At 40.4% G+C, this 12,251-nt stretch overlaps 1 long non-coding RNA gene across 1 annotated transcript; it reads right to left on the bottom strand.

The window, feature by feature from the left end:
• Positions 1-367: 367 nt before the first annotated feature.
• Positions 368-11,714, bottom strand: LOC143318803 (uncharacterized). Its single transcript, XR_013077027.1, has 3 exons — positions 11,345-11,714; positions 9,609-9,804; positions 368-823 (listed from the first exon to the last, which is right to left on the bottom strand). It is a non-coding gene; the product is annotated as an uncharacterized LOC143318803 (long non-coding RNA).
• Positions 11,715-12,251: the final 537 nt, after the last annotated feature.

Below are 12,251 nucleotides of genomic sequence, written 5' to 3'. Positions count from 1 at the left end.
TTTTTTTGTTGTTGTTGTTAAATATAATCAGCAAGGTGTGACTAAAGAGTTTGCGTTAAATCATCACTTTTTTATGCTCTTTGTCATTTATGTGAGCTGACTTTTCTTTTGTCCTCTTATTTACCTGTTGACTGGCTGGCTTTGGTTATTTTTATTATAAGAAAAAGACAGAACTGTTACCTGACTTCTCCCACTATAGTCTGGTGTTTGTGAAAAAGTAGCTTAAGCCTTTAAAAATCCAGACAATGCAAACAATATGCGACTATATTGATTCATGGCTGAAAATGTGCAGTGCTTGTTTTTAGTCCTCTGACAGAGATCAGTTTTTATGAACTCGGTAAAGAATAACACATTCATCACTTCTCCAACACTTATTTTATTGGATGAGCGAAAACATTTCATTCATGTTGCTTTGATCATCTCAAATGCCGTATGAATAAATTAGGCACTTGTAAATGAATAAAAACAGCAACCTTTCAACAGCTTGTTTTAAATGCCTTAAAAAAAATCATCCAGATAACAATAAAATCACAAATAATCATGTACAGAGACTAATTCAATATTAGTCTAACAGGAGCAAATTAAAGTTCACATTTCACTCAAAACACTTCAAATGTCAAAACTCTCTTTCAAACCTGCCATTTTTATGTAAAATATTAAAACTCTTGTTAGTTACATCTGATGTCCATACATGTGGCAGAGAACCCTTTCATTTCTGCAGCCTGGCTGCACAGAGCCTCATGCACTGGCCTGTGAGTCCATGTGAGTGAAGCTCTGAAGGTCGGCCGCAGCATGGTGGCATCAGCAACATTATGGTCCTATTCTGAAAAAAAAAAAAAAAAAAAAAAAAGAGCTCTGTAAGGTAACATTTACACAGGGCATTTCTTTGTGAGCAGGTAGAGTCAGATGAACTGAACATTTACACTTTTCTTTAACAGCTTGCATCATCTCAGCATACGTAACTCTAATGAAGTTCAGGGAGCTCGATGTGAGATCCGTCCTGCAGCCGTGCTGCTGCCAGATTCACCAAATTATACATAAAGAGGTTCCTGGACAATTTAATCCCACTGGGAGACATGGTAAGACCCTTTCTTTGCCAATTTTCACCCTCTCTCTTATTCAAACCTCCCCTTTCTTCCTGCAGCTCCACAATGCAGGATTGTACTTTCTGGGGTTTTTTTCATGTTCCCTCATATCTTTTCTCAGTATGGCTGCCACCCCCAAACCCCTCAGACAGCATGCAGTTTATGCAAATGATCAGCCTTTCATGCTCAAAGTTGAATGAGACCTCAACAAAATCTCTCTCCCTCTCCCACACACACACACACACACACACACACACACACACACACACACACACACACACACACAGGTTGTTTGAAAATCGACTCAGTAATCGTCGTTCTTTTTGTTTCAGTTTTTGTTTCTTAATTGGAAATCCTTTACTTGATTGTGCAGCACAGGTGGGTGTAATGAAGTGAGGTGTAGCACGGACAGCAAGGCAAAAGACGTGTGTGTATGTGTGTGTGTGTGTGGGGGGGGGGGGCTGGAGGTGCAGGTGAAAAGTGATATTAAGTGGTGGTGAATGCAAGGGTGAGAGGAGGTTGACAGAGGAGTGCAGTGTGTGTGTGTGTGTATGTGTGTGTGTGTGTTTGTGTGTGTGTCTGTGCATCCTCACGTTGTGGGAATATGGAAATTTGTTTACACAGTTGTGGGGAATGTCTTCCTTAAGTCCACAAGAACTCATAATGTAAATCATTAAATTTTAAGGTGAAGACTTAGAATAAGGGTCAGGGAAGCAGTGGTTACAGTGACAGAGTGAGTCTCTAGGAAATGAATGTGAGTCTGTATGTGTGTGTGTGTGTGTGTGTGTGTGTGTGTGTGTTTGGTGTTCCCAGGGTCTGGGTGGTGTCTGAAAGGCCTGAAGGGGGAGGTGGTTGTAGGGGGGGCCTGTACCCAGCTGTTGGGGGGACCTGAGTCTCTCTCTCTGACAGGCTGTCCTTTTCACCAGCGCATTGCCGGGCCATCCAGCCTGCTGCCATAACAACGCCACAGCCCCTCTGTCATAGTAACGCCATGCAGTCACCGCAGAGCACGGGGGGACGGGAAGGGAGGAGGTGGAGTTTGGGCGGGGGGGGGGGCGACAGGAGTGAATGAAGAGTCGAGACGTTTCTACCCCTGTGAACTTGAACTTGACTGACAGTCTGAACGACTGGCGGGGCAGAATGGAAATCCACTCCTCAGAGATTTTGTTCTGTGATTCAGTTCCTGTCATACTTTTACATGTTACAATAAAAATCGACTGTGTGAACCATGAACAAACAAATGTTTTAACAACATGAGTTTATCGTGATTTGCAGCTTGTTTAGGCTCATTTGAATTAAGATTAGGTAATAAAAATGTGGTTGAAAGCTCCAGAAGAAGAGGCTCAAAAGCTGACCTTGAGTTCAGCAGAGTCAAATAAATAAAACAAAATAAAATGTTTCACTATTAAAAATATATTATTTTAAATTATTTATTAAAAATGATTCTCTTAGAGAGAAATTCAACAGGAAATAATATCAGTATTATAATAAAGAAATACTAACATCTGCTTACACATTTAAGTACTGCAACTAATAATTACAATAATTTAATAATGATGATGATGATGATGATGATGATGATGATAGGAAGGGTAAGTTTTTTTTTTTTTAATTTTCCTTACTATGTTATTACATACAGTATCTAATACTATGCAGCCTAGTGACATGTACTTTAGGCATACACACATTACGACATCTTTTTACCAGACATGTCATTTATCTGCAGCTCAGTGATAAAGTGTGTAATATTTTCAACATTCAGTGTTGATCTCCATCTATCTGCCTCAGGGTTGCCCTGTCGTGCTTGTGTGCTCCGGCCTAGAGCCCAATGAATGGCGACTGGTCCACATCAGGGGTCTTAGCTGCTCAGACCCACTCGACCATGGGAAAAAAGGAGCCGTGAAAGGTCCCCTGTCGCTGTTACAAAGCCACGAACAAGCCATAGCAGGATAATCGCGTGTATCCCCAGATTAAGACAGGATCGCAGCTGCGGTATCCTTGTGGGAGGGAAAGCAGGCAGCGAGGACGTAAAACATACAACGTCCTGCTTTCAGGAGAGCTCACAGGCGTTCCTGTCACGCACAGGTTCTGGTGCTGATGCATGAGGCTGTTTGGACCAGCAAAGACATGTCCGGGTCTCACCAAAACAGCTCTCACAAAGGATGAGACGCGGCGATGACAGCTGACAGCGATCCATCACTGGTTTAATCCCTCGGTCTGGTCTGAGTGCTGTATTATACTTTAATAAAATCTCCCTCTCTCTTAAAATGCCAGTTGTAGATCATCTAACCCCCCAAAAAACACACCATTTCAGTCAACTGTCTCTCTTAGACATTTACAGTGAAGACCAGCATATTCATGTGTTTGAAAGTCTTTTGCTGATGCTGCCAGTTTTAGTGTTTCTATATTTAACTGCAGTGCTTTTACTCGTCTTTAACTTTTAAAATCCTCCCAGTTGTTAAATGTGTCTCTAGTGTAAGTGTCCATTCAGTGTATTTGACCCTGAAGTAATCTTTTACTGTACGTCTTCTGTCTGTTTGTCTTGCTTACAGATAAAATAACTTTTTGACAGATATAATATATCTTGGATATTAGAGATGTTCAGGATTTAGGATTTGTGGTAGTCATCATGTTTTTAACCTGCTGTCAGGTGACGGTGAGTCCCTGTCATTATTGATGTGATTCCCACATCAAGAATATCAAACATTTAGATTAACTTTTGGTGTTTTGAGTCATGTGTGATGCTCCAGTTTTATGCATAACACCTTCTTCATGACTTGATTTATTTTGTTTCATTTTATCTTATTGTCTCCTCGTGTCCAGATCCCACGTTGGATTGAATTTGTGCTTTTAGTTTTGGTTTAATTTCTTGTTTTGTGAATATGTGGACAAGTATTGATTGTCAAGACTAGGGAGGCCACATCTCTGCAAACAGCAGAATTGGAGGTCCCTCTCGCCATATCAATCAGGAATGATACACATTTGACACAAAGGCCACAGTCTTTTTCATTAACATTAGTTCTGGCATGAGACTACACGCAGACTGTGAGAGAGTCACTCACAGACATAAAGCTGCAGGAAGACAAAGGGACAACTTTTCCAGGAGACACTCTTGTGGCTGCAGTGCTAATGCAGGCATCTGCCACTGTCTGGTCTGGCGGGACGTTCCACCCTCATCGCTGAAGGTTTACTGCAGCGAACCTCTCACATACACAATGTTGGGAAAAAGAAGTGGCGGACCTTTGTCAAGTGCTCCTTTCACAAAGCAGCCATTGTGGAGCAAAGCCACGATCAGAATGATAATGTGGACTCTGGCTACTGTTTACCAACAGGGTCTCCTGCAGCTGCAGAGCACAGCAGCGACCTGCAGCCTCTGACTGGGCTGCACCGGGGTCTGTGCATCACTTCAGACCTTTGCACGCGCACAGGTGTGTATCAGGTGTCGCTCACCTTGTGTTTGCACTCTAATGGCTCATAAATCTGACTGAAATAAAAATGTTACTTTTGCCTCAAAAAGCATCTTCAAGAATTACTTCAGTTATGTAAGAAACAGTTTAAAACAGCCTCATTAGAGACTATTGTTAATATTGTTATTTCTCCTCTAATCATTTTAACTATCAGACTATCACTATATTTAGCTTTTCTGCCACGAAAACTAATACATCATGTAAAAATAAATCTATATTTTTTTTTTACAAACCCCAGATTTAAATCTCCTCTGGTGGTTTTAAATTATTTTAATTTGATTAATAATTTAACCAAAGAATAAACTGCATTTTTAAACAGGCTAATAAGGGTGATTTACACATGTGCTCAGTGTTGGTAGTCACACTGTATTTGGCTGTATGAGCTCATATTATCCCCCAGCTTCACACCTGCCCCTCCCCCAGCTGCTGGTCTAATTACTGCCTGGTGTCTAATAAAGGAACAGTTCCCCTTTCATGTTTCAAGCCTGCTGCTGACTATGAAAACCAGTACTTCTCTGCTATAATGACCAAACAGCAAGCCTGCGTGAAACTCACCAACTGACTAACAGCATTATGAGTCAGATTATTTATTGTGTGAGTTTCTTCTACGAACACTGACGTGCTTTGACCACCTCCAACTCAACAGTCTTATCCAAAACGGTCACTTCGAGCAATGTTTGGTTGTTTTAAATGACATTTGGACAAACGGTTCAAAGCAGGGACACTCATGGAGGTCGTGCCCTCTCAGTTTTTCCTGTAAAGATTTTAGAAGTTTGGAAGGAAATTTATGTTCTACAATCAAAAAGTGCACACATGGTGGATTTTTGCAGTATTTTTAAACTCTATATATTAAAGCACGTTAATAAATGAGTTCAGTATAAATTCAGTAGAATTTAAATCCTGGTAATTTAAGGAGAGTTTTTAATAAGACTTTACTTCATGTTTCAGAAAGAATGAAGAATTATACAGCTGTTGGTCTCTGGTCAGCATGTCGAGGGCAGGTGGGTGGCAGGGTCCACCGAGGGCACGCAGGACTTCAGTGAGCTGCTTCTGAAACCCTGTTTTGTGAATATTTCAATGTGCTAAATGTGTGCTAACTAGTTCTGTGCTTTTTCTTATAGGCAGAACAACATTTTCTGCTGCCTTAATGCGGGCCTCTCTGAAGGCACGCCACCTTAAAACACGAGTTCATGTTAGGTTTCATTTAGAAACGACCCATAAAAGATGCTGCACGTTTCTAAAAATGTATCATGAAAATAAAATTGGACCATAAATGAAGAACTGTTGGTTTTCTCCGTCCATAATTGAAATCATAGAGAGCTCCGTGTTGCTCTGCACACGCAGATAACAGCAGATGGAGGGACGCGCTGCTGCGCCTTTAAACACTCTCCCTGCTCCCCTCGTTTCTATGCAATTATGTTAATATGCAGAGCTTGTCTGGCTCCTATTCATTATCGGCTGGAGTTGCGTGATTGTTTCCTTTATTTTGCAGCTTTGTAAGACCACTCTTGGGTTTTTTGGCAGGCCTGCTTTTATCCCACAGCCATGGTCTGGCGGAGAGACCAACAGAGAGCGCTGATGACGGAGAGACTTTGTGTTTGCGGCTCACTGTCCTCTGTGAGCTCCGCTCTCTCAGTTTCAACACTGCGGATAAAACAGCGCTACATAAGTAAGTAGCATGCTACCTCAAGGCTGTCTTTGTAAAATAACGCAGATTAATTCTTGTTTCATGATAGATATTTAATTGCATTGGAGTGAAGTCCGCCTGACATTATGAGGCTCGCTCGAGGACCTCAGCTTCAATCTGTCCTCGTGTGTGACATCAGTCCTGTCTGCTCAGCAGCATCACGGTGAGATGGAGGCACCTCAAAATATTTAAAGACTGAAAGCAAAAAGGAGGCATTTGTTTCTCATGTTCACAGCAGAAGAAGCACACACACACACACACACACACACACACACACACACACACACACACACGTTTCAGATGCAGGTGGGGAGGAGGAGGTTCCGTTTCTTTTCTCTCCTATAAATCTTTATTAATTAGCCTTTGAGTTATGCTAAATGCTAAGTTAAAAATATCCAGTCTTTGGCTCTGACTTCTCTCCTATAATTAATAATCACAGAATAAAACGTGAATCTGCACCACTCTGCTCCTCATCCCGGCGCTTTGGCGGAGTTTTTATTGGAAAAATACATTCAGATTTCTTTCCATCTTCACTAATCTTGGGGCAGCTGCCTACCCATTACACCTAAAATGCCAAATAAAAATGAATGCAGTCATGAACAGGGGCTGAAGGTCCTCAAGATTTTACAGATGTCTGGACTAAGGCCTGTCGTTTTGGCCTTTAATTCTGTGGAAGATTAACAAAAAAAAAAAAAAGAAAAGAAAAAAGGAAAAAGATGCAGCTCTCAGATAAAAGATTCACATTAGGGCCTTATTTAAGGCCTAAAAAGGCTTATTTATCTGGTATATTTTCAAGTAACTACTATTTCAATAATTTCTCTGAATGTAAGGTAACATTATTTTGGACTAATAAATTGTAAAATGTTTTTTCTTTTTAAAGGAAACAAACACAGATTACACAAAAGGATCTGGAGGCACATTAGTGTTATTTCAGTGTTTTTTAACGTTATCTTTTCTTTTTCATTAATGACAGATTTAGGTTTCTTTCTTTTTACTATTTTTATGTAGGCAGTTTATCATAAGGGGTAAATGATGCCACTGGGTGTGACAGGTGATTACTCATAGTTCTCAACAGTTTCTAGTCCAGAGTCCAGAGTTGGAAAATAACATACGACTAATTAGATATCTGTGAAGATTTTTGTTTATCTTTATCCGTCATGCTTTCCGTAAAGGGAAACGAACTTGTAGGATCTGAATCAGGGTTTTAATTTTAGAGGTCTTTCTATGTGAGAGCAGTCTAATGTTTGCTTATCAAAGGTTCAGTGTATTACAAGATGCTGTTTCTGCAAACTCGACTCCATAATTAGACTCACAGGACTTCATTTCCCCACTCGTGACATTAGAGGGATCTCAGAGGTGTCAGGTGTGCAGGAATGTTCCAGCAGCTTTAATGTAATCAAATGTCGTAAGATTGTCCTCCACGAATCACTGATGTATTCATCCTCTGTTCAATTACAGTAGCAGTTACACGTACACTGACTCATTTATTGGCCTTTAAAAGGTCTCGGTAATGTGACCTCACTAATTAGCTTCATCTTGATCTTACTATAGTAAGAGTTAAGACAGGAAGGCTTAAAGGCAGGCTGATTAGGGTGCGATAGACAGCTAACGATGGACCAATTAATGCAGCCTCTCTATGTGCCAACACAACCATTTTAGAGGCAGCAGAGAGACTCCGTCAAGATGGCTTCCTTACAGACAACATGATGTTCTGGCAGTGAAGGAGGCTGAGCTCAACCTGCACCGCCTGACGTGTGTCTTCACCACAGGAGAAGGCCTTTCCGTTTAGACTCAGGAAAATATATTCTTTTCTTTCTTTGCATTTTCAGCCCCTGCTGTAAAGTTGTTGGTGGTATAAAACCGCTGTGTAATCTGTGGCTGTAAATCAAGTAATGCCTGAAATTACATTAAAAAAAATGTATGTCTTTTGAAAGGAAATGAGATGTTTTGTTCAAAAATAAATTGTTGCAGTAATAATAATTCTGCCTTTAAACACATCAAGGAGAGATGCTAAAGGTCATCTGAACATTTTTCTTATCAGACAAAAGATTTTAGGTTGACAGTTTTGACCAGTTTCTTGTATCCGTTAGATATTTTTATTTGATTGTTAATATGCAGGACTAGAGCAAAGTCAGACTGAGACTTTTTTATTTACTGATTTGAACAGTGGAAATAGTGATTGTTTAAAATCTGCAGCCTCAGTTAGTCCAGGTAAAATCTACATTTGAGCAACTGTATAAAACATACAAACTTCTGCACATATGGAGCCACATACACACTCATTTTACATCATTTTCAGCAGCATGGTTAAAGGCAGGAAGAGTATACAGAGATCTATTTTAATACAATTATTTCAATACATTGAGGATTTAATTTTAGGAATTTATAAATAAAGATTAAAGCATAATTTCTATTTCAATCTATAATGGAAGTTGAGTGGATCCAGCAGATTATTTAAAGTGTTTGAGTTTATTAAAGCAATGGGAGCACTGAGCAGGAGCTCACATGCTAAATGTATGTCGATGTTTTAGGGTTTGTTCAACAGAGACTGTTTAGACAAGTACTGTGAGTGTGTGTGAAGAAATGTGGGACAGCAGCATTCATGTGTGTTTGAATCCAGTCTTAAACAGCAGGGGAGATTTTTGGACTTTCAACTCTCAGATATATTTCCTCTCAAAGAGTCTAATTTGTTTGAATAATTATTCCCATGTGCCTTGCAGTCACAGATGACAGACGTATGCTTCAGAAAAGTTTGTTCTGTCTTTGGATCTATTGATACGTGGAATCAAAAGGCAGAAAGCGGGTAAATATTACAGTGTCAGAAATCGTGTTTGTGTCTGGCCTTCTCGGTGGGTAATTAAACATGGAGTCTGTGATAGTTGGTCCTTGAACGCCTCAGCAGCAGACCAACATTAAGAAACTTGCCTGTGCACAGAAAGTCAAATAAAAACACACAGATCTATTTTTGATGCTTGTCTGTCTCATTGTGCCTATTGACTGCAACTAATGATTATTGTCATTACAGATTAATCGAACTGCTTTATAAAATATCAGAGAACAGTGAAAAAAGCCCCAAACAATTAACTAAAGCCTTAAATGATGTCCTCAAATCACTTATTTTGTCTGATCAACAGTACGAAATACAAATATATTAAATTTAGTATCACGGAGGATTAAGAAAAGCAGCACAGAGGAGAAGTTGGAAAAGTTTTCAGTTTTTTAGCAATTAATTTAACATCTATAGCTGCTTGTTTTTCTGTGAACTGACTGAATCAAGTAAGAGACCAATTGTAGCAGCTCTAATTGTGACAATAAAACCCCAAAAGCCTTAAAGTTCAGATTAATAAAACTTAGTTTGTCAGAACCTACCTGAAAAGACATCACGTCCTCTTGTTTTTCTTTTCATTTAAGCTCATGAATGCAGGAAGTTGAGGGTTTGGAGGTCATTCCTACTTTCGGTTATCTAGCTTTATGATGGATGATTAATACTCATACAGCTAGATAACCAAAGACAGGAACAGGCTCCGTTGTTTGCTGTAACAGCAAAAGGTAGTCCTGAAGCTTCCTGGGAACAAAGGAAATTATTATGGAGTCAATGCATGCCTAATTACAGGCTTAATTTAACACTGCAGGGGCTTCAACTGGCAATTTTAAAGCTGAAATAAATCAGCCTTAAAATTTTCTCCATTACTTTTCTGCAACCAACCAAAACCAGCTTTTTAGAGCTTTCCAGTGAAATAGAAATACTTTCCTCAACCAAATACACAACTAAACCCTTTAAAATATATTACTCCTCCTGCACTTCAACAGCACTCAAGTCTATGTGGCCTAACTGCAATTAATTCCAATTTTAGGCAAATACAGGCGGCTAACAAACCAACTGTATGGAAAAAGTGATGAAGGGTGACAAAATGTACAATATGTGGCTGCTTACAAGCATTTTGCCAGCTCTGACTGCACTTTAAAACACAACTTATTAATTCTAGATGTAACACACAGTCTGGCCTGTGTATATGCACCTGCTTTAATCTCTAAATTACCTCCTACACTTTTCAGACAGACGTCAAATCTTCGTCAGATCTCCCTCTGCTGTGCTCTCAGAAGGACTTCAATGTTGAATTAGCCTCAGCTCAACAGGAAGGATTCTGCACTTACTATAAAACTGTACAAATATTTGGGATGTGGACACTGTAGGCCCAAACTCTTACACCTTGTAATTTCCTAAATTATATATAAATGCATTGCTGCATTTCTATTATTTATGTAATTCTATGAAGATGCTGTCACTGACACAGTGAATCTTGAACCTTACGGATCACTTTTCTACATTTACTGTATGTATAATTTCTCTTCCAAATATATTTTGCTATTGCTAACAGTTAAAAATAGATCAAATATTTATATTATAATTTACATCTAAACTCATAATAACCTCGTGATGAACTCGCGCTTTTCTTTGTCAGTGCGTGTGACGTCAGTTGTTATAATTGGGAGTAGATGCACTGACAAGGCGTGCGTCACTTTCTTTGTATATCTGGGAGAAAACTCACACATATTGCTACAATTATCACAGCCTTTCGTTAATTAACATGTCGAAAAGGCAGCAGGCTGGAGACTGTGTGCACTGTGACTGTAGAAGCAGGACACATTCACGCACCTCACATCATGTAGGAAGTTGCCTTTATTGATTCAGTGTACTGGGGGTTTGTGAGGGGCCCTCGGTGCACCAGAGCAGGCCTGCGTGCTCCAGCCTCATGGCCACAATAAACAGCCAAACGCTGGCTTTTGCAAATGGGTCAAACCAGAGCTTAATAGATTTATCCCATGTGCGATTTTAATGCGAGAAACGTGAATGAAACCAGACAATAAGAGCCCACTATGACTTTATTGGCTGTACCTTTGACGATGAACCCTATTTGAAATATTAGACTTGAATATCACACGGTTAAATGATTGCAGGCTGCCTATTCAGCATCCTGTTCCTAAAATATGTACAACATCAGGCCAGTGCGCCTGCAGGCTGAGGATGAGATGCATTCTTTGAAACATGCCTGCAGATGATATCTGAGGAAACTAATCAAGACCATTGAATCCACAAGACTCACTTTGACATCGTGCAAGATGCCTCCTGCATCCATGGAGACTGAAACATCCACATGTGGTGATGAAGGAGGCTCGGTAGCATCATTCGGGCTCCAGATGTGCAGGACACATGAGTTTGTGTGCAGCCTCGCTTTGACAAACAGGTGAGCGCGTGGATCAGATCGATAAATCCCACACCGTCCGCCGAGGCTGTGGAGGAGAAATCCTTGTTGAATTGTGTGTTTGTATCCGTGATCAGGCTCCAGGTCCGTGCGCTGATGTCCGTCAGACGAGCAGAGATGTGTGTGTGTGATGGCCCTTCATCCGCAGTGTGTTAGTGTGTGTGCGTGTGTGTGTTTTCCTTCAGCCCGAGCTCCTGAGGATGTGTTGTGTCCCCTGATGGAGCCTCCGCTGCTCTCCTCTCACCTCCTCTCTGCCTTTTTCTCCAAACGCTTCCTCCCCCCGGCGGCTGCGCTGACGTCACACCGACGGCAGGTTGCCGATAACCAATCGCGTCTGTCCTCTCCGTGTGTGTATGTGCGCGTTTTGGGGGTGAGGTATAGGAATTAAATTAAGAGTCAGTTATTTTACAGACGTGGTTGTTTTAACTCGGTGTCTGTGAGGATTAACAGCTATTCCTGATCATTATGTCAAGTTGGTTTTCTTTTTACATGATCAGTCGCTCAGCTGTGCATCATGCTATAAACTTATGGCTCATGTTATTAATGGTTTGGATTAATTCCATTTAATCCCAAGGATTTAATTCAAATGGTACCACGTATCATTGTTTAGAGGGAAATTAGGAAAGGTTGATTAATTAACTTTAAAAAAGAGGTGATGTGTCTTTATCTCTTCCCCAATAAAGCCACTGTATAAAATTTGAAAATGTCTGATTCTGGCGCCCCCCAGTGGTAACAAACGGCGGCAGAC

Source organism: Chaetodon auriga, chromosome 1 (assembly GCF_051107435.1).
Source record: "Chaetodon auriga isolate fChaAug3 chromosome 1, fChaAug3.hap1, whole genome shotgun sequence".
Lineage (NCBI taxonomy): Eukaryota > Metazoa > Chordata > Actinopteri > Chaetodontiformes > Chaetodontidae > Chaetodon > Chaetodon auriga.
The sequence above is the reverse complement of the archived record's forward strand: the minus strand, read 5'-3'. Positions and strand labels throughout refer to the sequence as shown.